Below are 17,325 nucleotides of genomic sequence, written 5' to 3'. Positions count from 1 at the left end.
GGTAATAAATATTAACTTTTGTTTGGTTGTTAACCCTTGTTTTGTTACCGGAAAAAACGGATTGAAATGGAAAAGTGCCAAAAATAGCGGTTTTGGCACAGTTTTTTTTTTTTTACCGTGTTAATCTGGCGGGTTAGGTCATGGAATATTTTTATAGAGGAGATTCTTACGGACGCGGCGATACCTAATAAGTCTACTTTTTTTTACAGTTATTTAGTTTTTTGACTATATTATCCTTTTTGATAAAAAAATTTTTTTTTGTATCTCTAAAGTCTAAGTGTCATTTTTATTTTTATTTTATCCGATTATCTTATGTGGGGGCTCATTTTTTGCGGGATGAGAGGACGGTTTTATTGGCACTATTTTGGGGGCTATATGACTTTTTGATCGCTTGCTATTAAACTTTTTATTATGTAAGGTGACAAAAAAATATATTTTTTTGCACCTTTTTTTTTATTTCTGGACCGTGTAAATCTGTGGGGTTAGGTCATGGGGTATTTTTTTTGAGGAGATTATTACCAACGCGGCGATACCTAATATGTCTACTTTTAACAAATTATTTTAGTTTTTTTAGGTGTCTCAAGTAGGGATGAGCGAACCCGAACTGTATAGTTCGGGTTCGTACCGAATTTTGGGGTGTCCGTGACACGGACCCGAACCCGGACATTTTAGTAAAAGTCCAGGTTCGGGTTCGGTGTTCGTCGCTTTCTAGGCGCTTTTTAAAAGGCTGCAAAGCAGCCAATCAGCAAGCGTCATACTACTTGCTCCAAGAGGCCGTCACAGCCATGCCTACTATTGTCATGGCTGTGATTGGCCAGTGCAGCATGTGACCCAGCCTCTATTTAAGCTGGAGTCACGTAGCGCCGCACGTCACTCTGCTCTGATCAGTGTAGGGAGAGGTTGCAGCTGCAACTGTTAGGGCGAGATTAGGCAGTGATTAACTCCTCCAAAAGACTTAATTCAGTGATCGATCTACAGCTGTGGATCATTGAACTGCTGCTATTCAATTGCTCACTGTTTTTAGGCTGCCCAGAGCGTTTTTCATTCACTTTTTTCTGGGGTGATCGGCTGCCATTTTGTGTCTTGTGGTGCGCCAGCACAAGCTGCCACCAAGTACATTTAACCATCAATAGTGTGGTTATTTTTTGGCTATATCCTACATCAGGGTCAAGCTGTCACCAAGTGCATTTAACCCTCAATAGTGTGGTTATTTTTTGGCTATATCCTACATCAGGGGCAAGCTGTCACCAAGTGCATTTAACCATCAATAGTGTGGTTATTTTTTGGCTATATCCTACATCAGGGGCAAGCTGTCACCAAGTGCATTTAACCATCAATAGTGTGGTTATTTTTTGGCTATATCCTACATCAGGGGCAAGCTGTCACCAAGTGCATTTAACCATCAATAGTGTGGTTATTTTTTGGCTATATCCTACATTAGGGGCTTGGCTGTGCCTGCTATTTTATTGAGAGGTGAAATACAATTGCCAAAATAGCAGTACCCTAAATCTGGTGTTTCAGCTGTGGTCAGCCAATTGTAATACTGTCTGCTGTCTGGCAAAGGATATATTTTTGTTCAGGGTTGAAATACAATTCCCAACTTAGCAATTTCCTAAATTAGTGGTTTCTGCTGTATCAGGCCTACTTTAAATTTATCCCTAAAAGGGTATATAAGAATCAAGGTGCACATAGGGTCATTCTGAATAACTTCACACACACGCTACTGTGCAATTCCAAGTCTAATTCTGTCTGTAAACGTATACCTGTCACCCAGCGTCTAAAAAATAGGCCTCAAATTTAAATTCATCTAAATCTGTCATTATTGCTGTGGCTGGTCAAGTTATTTAGCGTCCGTCAAAGCACAGTTTTTGTTCTGGGTTGAAATACAATTCCCAATTTTGCAATTCTCTAAATTAGTGGTTTCTGCTGTATCAGGCCTACTTTAAATCTATCCCTAAAAGGGTATATTAGATTCAAGGTGCAGATAGGGTCATTCTCAATAACTTCACACACACGCTACTGTGCAATTCCAAGTCTAATTCTGTCCGTAAACGTATACCTGTCACCCAGCACCTAAATACTAGGCCTCAAATTTAATTTCAGCTAAATCTGTTGTTACTGCTGTGCCTGTATTAGTGTAATACGGTACCTAAATAGATAGCCAGATAGTGTTAGGTGTCTGTAAAAAAAGGCCTGAATTTGAATTCAATACATTGGGCCAAATAATATTTTTCTTATTGTGGTGAACGGTAACAATGAGGAAAACATCTAGTAAGGGACGCGGACATGGTCGTGGTGGTGTTAGTGGACCCTCTGGTGCTGGGAGAGGACGTGGCCGTTCTGCCACAGCCACACGTCCTAGTGTACCAACTACCTCAGGTCCCAGTAGCCGCCATAATTTACAGCGATATATGGTGGGGCCCAATGCCGTTCTAAGGATGGTAAGGCCTGAGCAGGTACAGGCATTAGTCAATTGGGTGGCCGACAATGGATCCAGCACGTTCACATTATCTCTTACCCAGTCTTCTGCATAAAGCGCACAGATGGCGCCTGAAAACCAAGCCCATCAGTCTGTCACTTCACCCCCATGCATACCAGGGAAACTGTCTGAGCCTCAAGTTATGCAGCAGTCTCTTATGCTGTTTGAAGACTCCGCTGGCAGGGTTTCCCAAGGGCATCCACCTAGCCCTTCCCCAGCGGTGGAAGACATAGAATGCACTGACGCACAACCACTTATGTTTCCTGATGATGAGGACATGGGAATACCACCTCAGCACGTCTCTGATGATGACGAAACACAGGTGCCAACTGCTGCGTCTTTCTGCAGTGTGCAGACTGAACAGGAGGTCAGGGATCAAGACTGGGTGGAAGACGATGCAGGGGACGATGAAGTCCTAGACCCCACATGGAATGAAGGTCGTGCCACTGACTTTCACAGTTCTGAGGAAGAGGCAGTGGTGAGACCGAGCCAACAGCGTAGCAAAAGAGGGAGCAGTGGGCAAAAGCAGAACACCCGCCGCCAAGAGACTCCGCCTGCTACTGACCGCCGCCATCTGGGACCGAGCACCCCAAAGGCAGCTTCAAGGAGTTCCCTGGCATGGCACTTCTTCAAACAATGTGCTGACGACAAGACCCGAGTGGTTTGCACGCTGTGCCATCAGAGCCTGAAGCGAGGCATTAACGTTCTGAACCTTAGCACAACCTGCATGACCAGGCACCTGCATGCAAAGCATGAACTGCAGTGGAGTAAACACCTTAAAAACAAGGAAGTCACTCAGGCTCCCCCTGCTACCTCTTCTGCTGCTGCCGCCTCGGCCTCTTCCTCTGCCTCTGGAGGATTGTTGGCACCTGCCGCCCAGCAAACAGGGGATGTACCACCAACACCACCACCACCTCCGTCACCAAGCGTCTCAACCATGTCACACGGCAGCGTTCAGCTCTCCATCTCACAAACATTTGAGAGAAAACGTAAATTCCCACCTAGCCACCCTCGATCCCTGGCCCTGAATGCCAGCATTTCTAAACTACTGGCCTATGAAATGCTGTCATTTAGGCTGGTGGACACAGACAGCTTCAAACAGCTCATGTCGCTTGCTGTCCCACAGTATGTTGTTCCCAGCCGGCACTCCAGTTCTCTAAGAGAGCCGTGCCTTCCCTGCACAACCAAGTATCCGATAAAATCAAGTGTGCACTGCGCAACGCCATCTATGGCAAGGTCCACCTAACCACAGATACGTGGACCAGTAAGCACGGCCAGGGACGCTATATCTCCCTAACTGCACACTGGGTAAATGTAGTGGCAGCTGGGCCCCAGGCGGAGAGCTGTTTGGCGCACGTCCTTCCGCCGCCAAGGATCGCAGGGCAACATTCTTTGCCTCCTGTTGCCACCTCCTCCTACTCAGCTTCCTCCTCCTCTTCTTCCACCTGCTCATCCAGTCAGCCACATACCTTCACCACCAACTTCAGCACAGCCCGGGTAAATGTCAGCAGGCCATTCTGAAACTCATATGTTTGGGGGACAGGCCCCACACCGCACAGGAGTTGTGGCGGGGTATAGAACAACAGACCGACGAGTGGTTGCTGCCGGTGAGCCTCAAGCCCGACCTGGTGGTGTGCGATAATGGGCGAAATCTCATTGCAGCTCTGGGAATAGCCGGTTTGACGCACATCCCTTGCCTGGCGCATGTGCTGAATTTGGTGGTGCAGAAGTTCATTCACAACTACCCCGACATGTCAGAGCTGCTGCATAAAGTGCGGGCCGTCTGTTCGCGCTTCAGGCGTTCACATCCTGCCGCTGCTCGCCTGTCTGCGCTACAGCGTAACTTCGGCCTTCCCGCTCACCGCCTCATATGCGACGTGCCCACCAGGTGGAACTCCACCTTGCACATGCTGGACAGACTGTGCGAGCAGCAGCAGGCCATAGTGGAGTTTCAGCTGCAGCACGCACGGGTCAGTTGCACTGCGGAACAGCACCACTTCACCACCAATGACTGGGCCTCCATGCGAGACCTGTGTGCCCTGTTGCGCTGTTTCGAGTACTCCACCAACATGGCCAGTGGCGATGACGCCGTTATCAGCGTTACAATACCACTTCTATGTCTCCTTGAGAAAACACTTAGGGCGATGATGGAAGAGGAGGTGGCCCAGGAGGAGGAGGAGGAGGAGGAGGAGGAGGAAGGGGTCATTTTTAGCACTTTCAGGCCAGTCTCTTCGAAGTGATTCAGAGGGAGGTTTTTTGCAACAGCAGAGGCCAGGTACAAATGTGGCCAGCCAGGGCCCACTACTGGAGGACGAGGATGAGGAGGAGGTGGAGGAGGATGAGGATGAAGCATGGTCACAGCGGGGTGGTACCCAACGCAGCTCGGGCCCATCACTGGTGCGTGGCTGGGGGGAAACGCAGGACGATGACGATACGCCTCCCACAGAGGACAGCTTGTCCTTACCTCTGGGCAGCCTGGAACACATGAGCGACTACATGCTGCAGTGCCTGCGCAACGACAGCAGAGTTGCCCACATTTTAACGTGTGCGGACTACTGGGTTGCCACCCTGCTGGATCCACGCTACAAAGACAATGTGCCCACCTTACTTCCTGCACTGGAGCGTGATAGGAAGATGCGCGAGTACAAGCGCACGTTGGTAGACTCGCTACTGAGAGCATTCCCAAATGTCACAGGGGAACAAGTGGAAGCCCAAGGCCAAGGCAGAGGAGGAGCAAGAGGTCTCCAAGGCAGCTGTGTCACGACCAGCTCCTCTGAGGGCAGGGTTAGCATGGCAGAGATGTGGAAAACGTTTGTCAACACGCCACAGCTAACTGCACCACCACCTGATACGCAACGTGTTAGCAGGAGGCAACATTTCACTAACATGGTGGAACAGTACGTGTGCACACCCCTCCACGTACTGACTGATGGTTCGGCCCCATTCAACTTCTGGGTCTCTAAATTGTCCACGTGGCCAGAGCTAGCCTTTTATGCCTTGGAGGTGCTGGCCTGCCCGGCGGCCAGCGTTTTGTCTGAACGTGTATTCAGCACGGCAGGGGGCGTCATTACAGACAAACGCAGCCGCCTGTCTACAGCCAATGTGGACAAGCTGACGTTCATAAAAATGAACCAGGCATGGATCCCACAGGATCTGTCCGTCCCTTGTCCAGATTAGACATTAACTACCTCCCCTTAACCATATATTATTGGACTCCAGGGCACTTCCTCATTCAATCCTATTTTTATTTTCATTTTACCATTATATTGCGAGGCTACCCAAAGTTGAATGAACCTCTCCTCTGCCTGTGTGCTAGGCCTAAATATATGCCAATGGACTGTTCCAATGTTGGGTGACGTGAAGCCTCATTCTCTGCTATGACATGCAGAATGATTCTCTGCTGACATGAAGCCAGATTCTCTGTTACGGGTCCTCTCTCCTCTGCCTGGGTGCTGGGCCTAAATATCTGACAATGGACTGTTACACTGGTGGCTGACGTGAAGCCTGATTCTCTGCTATGACATGAAGACTGATTCTCTGCTGACATGAAGCCAGATTGTCTGTTACGGGACCTCTCTCCTCTGCCTGGGTGCTGGGCCTAAATATATGCCAATGGACTGTTGCAGTGGTGGGTGACGTGAAGCCTCATTCTCTGATATGACATGCAGACTGATTCTCTGCTGACATGAAGACAGATTCTCTGTTACGGGACCTCCCTCCTCTGCCTGGGTGCTGGGCCTAAATATATGCCAATGGACTGTTGCAGTGGTGGCTGACGTGAAGCCTGATTCTCTGCTATGACATGAAGACTGATTCTCTGCTGACATGAAGCCAGATTGTCTGTTACGGGACCGCTCTCCTCTGCCTGGGTGCTGGGCCTAAATTTATGAAAATGGACTCTTACAGTGGTGGGTGACATGAAGCCTGATTCTCTGCTATGATATGAAGACTGATTCTCTGCTGACATGAAGCCAGATTGTCTGTTACGGGACCTCTCTCCTCTGCCTGGGTGCTGGGCCTAAATATATGCCAATGGACTGTTGCAGTGGTGGCTGACGTGAAGCCTGATTCTCTGCTATGACATGCAGACTGATTCTCTACTGACATGAAGCCAGATTCTCTGTTACGGGACCTCTCTCCTCTGCCTGGGTGCTGGGCCTAAATATCTGAGAATGGACTGTTGCAGTGGTGGGTGACGTGATGCCAGATTCTCTGCTATGGGACATTGTGGGGACGTAGCTTGAGGAAATGCACTCACAATTGTATTATGAGGGTGTAACTCCAAATGCTAACGTATACAGGCATAATCATCCAGTTCCTCCTGTTTCATTGACACGTCATTATCATGCGAATTCATGACGATAAATCGCATGGTGGGGACGTAGCTGGAGGAAATACAATCGCAATTGCATCATGAGGGTGAAACTCCTGAAGCTGACGTATACAGGTATGATCATCCAGTTCTTCCTGTTTCATTGACACATCATCATCATGCGCATGGTGGGGACGCAGCTGGAGGAAACGCACTCGCACGTAGTTCTGACCAGTGTTCAGCCATGTTGAAGTATAATGTCTCCGTCAGGCAGATCCAGGTATAAAACCAATGTACGGACGATGCAGAGAAGAGAAGAAGAAGAAAGGTTGCGGTCGTTATTCCTGAGCCATTTCTATAGAAGAACATTAACTCTTTCTTCATGCTCGGACCCCGTGGCTATCTGGTGTTCAGTCTCCAGATCCGAAACGCCTCAGGGGACAGGATTTTCGGTCTGATGTCGCCTCCTCTTTCCTCTCAGAAGCTGCTGACGCCGCGGTTGTGCACATTGATGAAGGGATTTGCCGCAGTCGATATTCCGGAGGCTGTGCGGCTGGAGATGTAGTTCGGATGTCCCCTCGGTCTCTCTTTACATCTCCTGCTGGTACTGACCGCGTACATGAGGTCCATGAGATGATATAGGTCACGCCGCAGTGTCGCAGTTTATGGAGATCCTGATAGGAAAGGTTTCTGAATGTGTTGAGTCGTGAAAATCCCTGACCGTGCAAGAAAACGTACAGGTTTTGCAGGGATGACCCCCACATTTCGCAAAGCCTGTATATTTCAACCAAGTTGGTGGTGTTTAGAGATGAGCGGCAGGGGTCATATTCGAATTTGCGATATTTTGTAGAATATTCGTCGAATATTCGCAAATCCGAATATTCGTTATATTCAAAATAAAAAATTTTATAATGCAAATTTTTCTTGCAAATTTTTCAATTTACAACTATTAGACAAAGAAGATTCTAGCACTAGATTCGCTAAATTGCTCTATATTCGTATTTTTTTTCGAATATTCTCTATATTGCTATAACTTAGTTTTTTAGAATATTCGTAACATCCACATAGACTGCAATTTAGCGAATATACAGCTATAGTATTTCTAATAGGGTAAATTTTTTCAAAATCTGAAGTTCAGAAGAGACAAACAAAAATTTAACTATAAAAAACGATTTTAGCACTAAATTATTTAAATTGCAGTCTATATGTGTATTTTACGAATATTCGCTATATTGCTATAACTTCGTATTTTCGAGTATTCGTAATATTCTAAAACAAGAATATATAGCAATATAGCGAATATTCGTAACATACACATAGACTGCAATTTAGCGAATATACAGCTATAGTATTTCTAATAGGGTAAATTTTTTCAAAATCTGAAGTTCAGAAGAGACAAACAAAAATTTAACTATAAAAAACGATTTTAGCACTAAATTATTTAAATTGCAGTCTATATGTGTATTTTACGAATATTCGCTATATTGCTATAACTTCGTATTTTCGAGTATTCGTAATATTCTAAAACAAGAATATATAGCAATATAGCGAATATTCGGAAAAAAAACAAATATAGAGCAATTTAGCTAATATGGTGCTATAATCTTTTTTTTTAATCGTAATTTTTTTCCAATCTGAACTTCAGATGAGAAAAAAATTACAACTATTAGACAAAAAAGATTATAGCACCATATTAGCTAAATTGCTCTATATTCGTTTTTTTTTGGGAATATTCGCTATATTGCTATAACTTTGTTTTTTGGAATATTCGCTATATTTCTATAACTTCGTTTTTTCGAATATTCGCTATATTGCTATATATTCTTGTTCTAGAATATTACGAATATTTGAAAACAAGAATATATAGCAATATAGCGAATATTCGAAAAAACGAAGTTATAGAAATATAGCGAATATTCAAAAAAAAATGAATATAGGGCAATTTAGCAAATATAAATAAAATATACAATAAAAATTTGCATTACAAAAATTTGCAAGCTCCTAAAGTCTAATATACTGGAGCCTTCTCATTGGCCCACAAGCCAGAAGCAGGGAGGAGTCATGTGTACTGATAAAAAAAATAAAAAAATTGAATATTCAAAATTATTCCAACAAGTACCTATATTCGCAAAAAAAAAATTGAAATTCGAATATTCGTGATCAACCCTAGTGGTGTCTGTTCTTGCGCTGAGATGTACATGGAGGGTGACAGCGCGGTGCCCAAAGTGCCGGCTCTCCTGGACACTATCCGGCATCCATCCTTCAGAATGTCCCGCAGTGTCTCATCCGCATATAGAATAGGAAGTCGTCTTACAATAAAGCTCTTTGTCACGGGGCACCGACGACCGTCTGTCAGCACAAGTGCGGGTTCTGGATCCTTCTTCTGTTTGATGCGAGAGTCGTTGGCCACAACATCCATATTCGCTGCCTCCTCACAGACATTGTGGTTTCTTTTGTTGTCGTTATAAAGGTGATCGGGGTTTGTACTGCAGTCCGATGTTAGGCCCAACAGGTTCCATCTCCGTTTATTTTTGGCGATATTAGGCCCTCTGGGCGGCATCCGCTTCGGATAGCCTCTTATTATGATCCGGCATTCCTCATCGAATGCAGTGTCAGCGCTACAATTCCTCTGGGCGCGTATAAACTCCCGCACCGCTATTCCTCCGATGTATGGGAGGGATGGTGACGATTGGCTGTTAGGATTGTGTTCCCTGATGTCTCCGTCCTATAGGTCGTAGTATTGATTGTTTGGTTTGGGATCCCTGTCAGTTTAGGTCTAAGAAACCGACCCTCTCAGTGCGCTGAACATGGACGAATCTCAGGTTATAGGGGTTCATATGGACCTATGTCAGGAAGTCCGGTATGGCAGACACATGGCCGCCCCGTATCATATGGACCTATGTCAGGAAGTCCGGTATGGCAGACACATGGCCGCCCCGTATCATATGGACCTATGTCAGGAAGTCCGGTATGGCAGACACATGGCCGCCCCGTATCATATGGACCTATGTCAGGAAGTCCGGTATGGCAGACACATGGCCGCCCCGTATCATATGGACCTATGTCAGGAAGTCCGGTATGGCAGACACATGGCCGCCCCGTATCATATGGACCTATGTCAGGAAGTCCGGTATGGCAGACACATGGCCGCCCCGTATCATATGGACCTATGTCAGGAAGTCCGGTATGGCAGACACATGGCCGCCCCGTATCATATGGACCTATGTCAGGAAGTCCGGTATGGCAGACACATGGCCGCCCCGTATCATATGGACCTATGTCAGGAAGTCCGGTATGGCAGACACATGGCCGCCCCGTATCATGAGCGGGTCATCGGTGTATCTGCCGTACCAGACCTCATGTCGGGAGAAGGGGTTAGTCACTGAGATATGCACCTCTCCTCCCAATAGGCCATGGTGAGGGCGGCCAGAGAGGGGAGAGTTTGGCCCCATGGACCCTCCTGCAATCTGGAAAACCCCATCAAATAAAAAAGAATTGTGTTTCAGTAAGGCCTAGTTCACGCGAACGTATGGCTTTTATAATTTTTTGCGGTCCGTTTTTCACGGATCCGTTTTTCCGTGTTTGAGGTCCGTTGTGTTTCCTTTTTCTTTCCGTTTTTCCGTATGCCATGTACAGTATACAGTAATTACATAGAAAAAATTGGACTGGGCATAACATTTTCAATAGACGGTTCAGAAAAAACGGAACGGATACGGAAGACATAAGGATGCATTTCCGTATGTGTTCCGTTTTTTTTTTTGCGGACCCATTGACTTGAATGGAGCCACGGAACGTGATTTGCGGCCAAATATAGGACATGTTCTATCTTTCAACGGAACGGAAAAACGGAAATACGGAAACTGAATGCATACGGAGTACATTCCGTTTTTTTGCGGAACTATTGACTTGAATGGAGCCACGGAACGTGATTTGCGGCCAAATATAGGACATGTTCTATCTTTCAACGGAACGGAAAAACGGAAATACGGAAACTGAATGCATACGGAGTACATTCCGTTTTTTTGCGGAACCATTGACTTGAATGGAGCCACGGAACGTGATTTGCGGCCAAATATAGGACATGTTCTATCTTTCAACGGAACGGAAAAACGGAAATACGGAAACTGAATGCATACAGAGTACATTCCGTTTTTTTGCGGAACCATAGACTTGAATGGAGCCACGGAACGTGATTTGCGGCCAAATATAGGACATGTTCTATTTTTCAACGGAACGGGAAAAACGGAAATACGGAAACGGAATGCATACGGAGTAAATTCAGTTTTTTTTTTGCGGAACCATTGAAATAAATGGTTCCGTATACGGACCGTATACGGAACGCAAAAAAAACGGCCCGTACACTCGCAAAAAAAACGTTTGTGTGAACTAGGCCTAAGTGTGATGTTATTTCCATAATCTAATCAATAAACGTGTCGGAACGCTTCCGGTATTCGTGTAGGTGATACTCGAGCGCTAAGAGAGCAATAGCATGGGGGATGGGTGGCTACAAGGACGGTCGGCCATGTGTCATGTTCCCGCCATCTTCTGTTGTACGCGGCCAGCATTTGTTCACATAGTTGTTTTAAACCGCCATTACCCTCCGGTTCTATTGTAGTGCCGCCCCCCGATCCACTTCATACTCCATCAGTGAAAAATGATGAATATTCAAAAAAACTAATATCTAGCGCTATACCGAATGTACTGCTATATATTCCTTTCTGACCTACGCCTGTATTACTCGCATGTTACACGATCATTCCATTGCCGATTTTTCGAGTAAAAAAAAAGTAGAATATAACGAATATTTGAATTTGCGAATATGCGCAGAATATTCTAAAAAAAAAATTGCGAATATTGTGAATTCGATGATGCCCCCTGCCGCTCATCACTAATTATTAGGCAGGTTTTATGCTCTTCTGACACCACCTTATTTTGTCAAATGTATTATTTGCAAGTTACCGTGTGATTGTGTCCAAATGATTGTGTCTCTAGAATTCACACATTGACTATAAGATAAGATATGAAATGTCAGGAGGCTGCTGTTGTTCTGTGAATTGACCACTAGTGGCTGCTGTTTCACACGTTCAAGAACTTTTTTGGCTGCACTGTTACTCCTTACCACCGGAGGCCGCTGTTTTAATCTTAAACTAGCCCTTCACCAAGATGGCCAACGTTGCCTCCATGGAAGCCATCTTGTTTCCTGTTTGGACCTATTTATGACCCCTCTGAAAGCCTGAGATTTTGTTTTAGCATTAGTACCTCTGTTGTTTGACTTCACGCTCATGCCTTGAAAACAGTCTTTGTCCGGCCATTCCTGATGGGTTTATATATTTTTGGAACCTTCTTCCAAGCTGTTCTCCTGAGGATCTTTCCCCGACTTCTTTGCGGTGCTGACTGTTTCCCTCAGACTATCAGTGCAGTCTCACAAGTAACACAGTAAGTGGAAATACCTTCTTCTAGCTCAGATACAGTCGTCTTCCTAACGGGTTTGTAGACTTGCAGTTTAGAGAAATTGTATTGAGGTTTGTGAAGCAAAACCCCACAGCTAAAGTTTGCTAAAAAATGCTGAGAAAATATTTGTGCAGTTTCTGCTATAATACACAAAATAACAATAAATACATAGATTCTATGGAGTACTTTTTAACCACTTCCCGACATGTGTCTTGGCAAGAAGTGACTTTCCGTGATTTGAAGTAGTATGTCCTGCTGTTTGGGTGGGCACTGGAGCGGTGCAGGGGCCTGGCTATGACTGACCAGGTCCCTGCTGTATATGCTGGCATCGCTGTAAATCGGTCCCCCCCCCCACACTATAGTCCCCAGGGCCCCCCTGCCGGTCACGTGTTCTGGGTTTCCTTAGTACTGAGCAGGTGATATAATTAGTGTCAGTGCATCAGGACTTGTCTCAGGTGGGCCCTGAGGACTGGGGTTGGGGGACACTGCTTCAAATGACAATGTCAGTGGATTAACCCCTTGTATACCACGGTCAAAGCAGACCATGCCATACAGGGGGTTAGCTGGACCCATTGGGTCCCCGTGCTGAGGTGACTTGCACAGGCCTTGCCTTCTACGGAAGCCTATGAGACCCGGCCACTTTGGGGCTGAACATGTGTCGGCCAGGCCCAAGCTGCTGACCGCAAGTTGTTGTCCCCAATGCACGGGCACCGACCGCGTGCCCACTGTCTGCGGGTGTGGACCTGTTCACTTGAATGAGGTCTGCGATCTGCATCTGACGGTCCGCACCGCAAAAAAGGTGCATGTGGGCACAGACAGAAAACCCATGGCAGTGCTCTGTAGTGGTTCCGTGCCTCCATTCTGCATCTCCCCTTCTGGATTTTGGTTTATCTAGAACCCTGTGGCGGTGCCCATCTGCTCCTTGTTCTATGTACTGGCCGTGGGTACTTGTGGGTGTGAGCTGTACCCATGTGACGTGTATCTCTTCTGTGTCTGTATGGAGGAGCACTTCTACAATGTCTGCTCGCTGTGCGGATATGTGACCGGAAAAATAAAAAAAGTTATGACTCAAGGAAGATGGGGAAGAAAAAAAAAAAAAAAACTCTGGTATCCTGTTAAAGGGGTGATCCAACCCCTATTATACCCCCCAAAATGCTTGGCCACCACATACAGGTAATACTTATGCTGGGGGGGTGCAGCCAATAGCAGGCCATGAAGGAAATGAGCCTCCCTAGTGTCACCCGTGATGCTGAGGAGGCTTGTTCCCATTGTGGCCTGCTATTGACTGCCCCCCACGTCTCCAGATGTTTTAATTCATGTGACAGGGGGGTGCAGTGGTGGTTATGTGAGTGCCGGGAGCGGGCAAAGTATTACCTGTATGAGGTGCCCTGGCATTTTGGGGGCATTATAGGGTTTGAATAACCCCTTTAACCCCTTGCTGCTGATGCTTAGTTTACCGCGAGAAAAAATAGCCATTTACCATTAATAATGACTTGAGTAGAAGTTGATATCGCCGTCATAACGTGCAATAAACAAAAGCGCGAACATCATACGTTATACGCTAAAACTATGATCTATTACATGTTACACACCGATAATGTTAGACCTTGCACACACCAGTAACTTCGCCATATGGTGCCGCAAAACACTGACGCCGCACATCGCCGGCACTTACTAGATCATTCCTATTCTTGTCTGCAGCTGCGCAGGACATGCTCTTTCGTTTCCGGAGCCACGGACCGGAAGTTGGGGCAGTGGACAGGAGATGCGGATGCAGACAGCACACTGTGTCCACATCTCTTCCAGCCCAACTGAAAATGATAGGGTCTGCACCTGTCCGCAAAATTGCAAAACGGATCCGGACCCATTCAACAGACGTCTGAATGGACCCTTATACAATGTGCACAGATAAAGCCGCCATATCCTGCACACATCCGGACAGGGCAGCGATTAGCACTAGGCACTGTTAGAGGTGGCAGATGTCAGGGACACTGCAGTGGGTGGGAGATCAGAAGCTGCTCGAGGCTCTGAGGGGAGTGTGTTCTGGCCGAATACTATACCTCATCAGGTACCACTTAATGCGCGTGCGCGAAACTGGTCAGGACACACTGCGCCTGTGCTCGGAGCCACGGCTGGGTAGGAGAGGGTGTGCACGTGCGGCTATATACTCCCGTCGGCCACACATCAGGATTACACCACGCGTGCGCACCCAGGGGTAGGTAGATTTGGACCAGAGTATATAGCCGCACGTGCGCACCATCTCCTACCCAGTGGCGCAGTGTCCCGGCTGGTTTCGCGCATTAAGTGGGCGCTTCTTCTTTTGACTTGCCTGTGGTTCTGCGCTAGCGCCACACACCCCCTCCTCCAGCTGATTCTCATCACTTCTGGTGCGGCCACGTCACCGGAAGTGACGAGGGTATAGCATTCTGACAGAACAGAGTGAACATAAAAGACAAAAGGTGATGGAGATATTAGAGGGAGGGCAGCAGCAGCTGGCATGGGCTCTTATATATGAAGGGGAAAGAAGCAGGTGGCATGGACTCTGATAGATCAGGGGGCAGAAGTTGACAAGGGCTTTGTGCTAAGGGATTGGGCACATCAAGTCCAATAGGTGATAGGGGCTCAGTTACTGATGGGTGGACAGACACAGATTGGAGGAGGACACAGGGTTCCATGGGCTTTGTGAGTGGGTGGTGGTGACAAGGAATACAAAAAGTGGCAGGGGCACAAACTGGTACAGGTTCTTTTGGTCACAGAAGGTGGCAAGGAGTCTCTGGGGACTTCAGGGAACATAGGAGATGATGATGGCTGGAGGGGAGAGTAGTAGAGGGGCATACAAGAGGTTCTGTGGGGCCAGGAGGGAGATAATAGGTAACAGCAGGATAGAGGGAGGTGGCAGACAGCTAGTGTCCTACCTCAGATTCTATACTGCTGCAGTATTTGTTTGTGACTGGCGTTGGAGGCGTGGATTCACAGGGCGTAGCTTCATGGATGAGGGCCCGGCCAGAGCTGAACCGATGACAAGTGGGTGTGCTTCCTCAATGCCCGATGAACTGTCTGCAGATGTAGGGGGTGGGGCCTTCCATGCGCTCCGGGGCCCCCCCATGCCATGGGCCCCATAGCAGCTGCATGGTCTGCCTATATGGTAGCTGAATGTGTTCCTGCCTAAGTTGATGATTCTGCAGTCCCTCCCTTTCCAAGTGGTTGACTCTGCACCTTTCAGAGAACTGATGGCTTGTGCCGAGGTGGAGAGTCCCAAGGCATAGTTTATTTGCCAAAAAGGCAGTACCAGCCCTGCACACACATGTAGAACAGAAGGTGGGCCAGTCCTTGAGACTATCGGTGTCTGCCAAAGTGCACGGCAGCGCTGACGTGTGAAGCTGTAACTACGGTCAGGGACAATACACGTCCTTAATGGCCCACTGGGTGAATGTGCTTCTTGCACAGCCACACCAGCAACTTGGCCAGGTGACACTGCTTCCACCTACATGTTGTCACGTCGTTGGTCCTGTGACAATGTCTGCCTCTGCCTCCTCATTCTCCACCGTGTCTTCAGCCTCCACTGCAGGGACAATTCAGTGACCCTCCAGCATACCACATGTGCAGGGCACGGCGGTGTCACACTGTTTTGCACCTCGTTTGCCTGGGCGAACGGAGTCACACAGGGGAGGAACTGCTGTGTCCTTCATCAAGAAATCAAATCCTTGTGGGGTGGGTGGGTGCTCGGGCGCGCCTGTATAGTGTGTGTGTGTGTGTGTGGTGCGCACTAACCTCAGACTCCCTACAACCACATTGAATCCGGTTTTGGACAAGGTCCAGCATTTACTCACGGTAGAAGATTCAGATAGTAGGTCGGTCTTCACGTCTCAAGCGTTAAAAAAAATTCTCAGGGGCACAGTAGAAGAACGCGTGGACCAAGGCTAGCAGATAGCTGTCTGGGAAACTATTCAAGGATTCTCTTCCTATCTACATAGTTCTCTTTGGCCCTCATTCCTGCATAGTCTAGGCAGTTAGGTTTCGGTCCCATGATCTCTTGAGGCTAGGGCATTGCCAGTACTTGCACTAGAACCAAAACTTTACAAGGTTCAGTTGGTTTTCATGATCCATTTCACAACATAGTCCTGGTCCTCCATTCTGCTTTGGGGCAGTATCCGCAATATTGAGCATCACGTCTCTGGCCTTGTCATCCACAAGATGGGTTGTAGGTCTCCTTCTGATCTTGCCTCATACACCCCAAATTTTCGCTCTAGATCCCTGACGCCTTACAGTTGGCTTGGGGAATAGTTTGCACATGCAGTTCGAGTTCCTTTTCTACCCTACTTGGCTTGGTTTTTGCCCACTTATAGGCCTACCCACAATCATGGCTTAGGACACACAACAAGCCATTTAGTCAGGTTAGCTAAGACACTCCTAGATGGGTTAGGTTGTTCCAGTTTCTGTCCCTAGGGTTCTTTGGATATCTCTTGGCCGTAGCCATGACCACAAATATAGATTTTTATTTTTAAAATAAACCATTACCTATAACATACAATAGACAAAATATAACAGACAATCGCACAAAGGCTGTATGCCAAAAGCTGGGTATGTGCAAACCAACAACTTATCCATGAGACAGGTACAGTCAGCATACCTTACAATGGCAGCCTTGTGCACTATGAGACATTAAGACCAACCATTTTCTCAACTTTTTAGATGTTAAAGTAAAATTCTGTATCTAGTTGTTTTTTTTTTTCTTTCAATGTTGCAGAGACTCGCTGTATGGAAGCATGTGGAAGCTAAATTTCTCACCTGGAAGAAGTGTTAAGGTGATCCTTCAAGGATTTTTTTTTGGAGCCAGGAACCTTGATGTCTTTGCAACAGTAAGAGTGGTGGGAGATGTTTAAAAAGGACAGCAACATTTTTCTGCAATCTTTCTAACCTCAGGACTTTGGAAAGGTATTGTCTGTACCAGGAACTGTGAAACTCTAAAATCTTTAGACAGGAGGCAGCCAAGAAGATATGATATATATTGTGTGAAATCCCAACTCGTGAGGTGTCATTATGAAGGACACTTTTTTAGTTTTGAAAGGGATTTTGGGAGATG

The sequence above is a fragment of the Bufo gargarizans genome, chromosome 11, assembly GCF_014858855.1.
Source record: "Bufo gargarizans isolate SCDJY-AF-19 chromosome 11, ASM1485885v1, whole genome shotgun sequence".
Classification (NCBI taxonomy): Eukaryota; Metazoa; Chordata; class Amphibia; order Anura; family Bufonidae; genus Bufo; species Bufo gargarizans.
Note: the sequence above shows the minus strand (reverse complement) of the source record.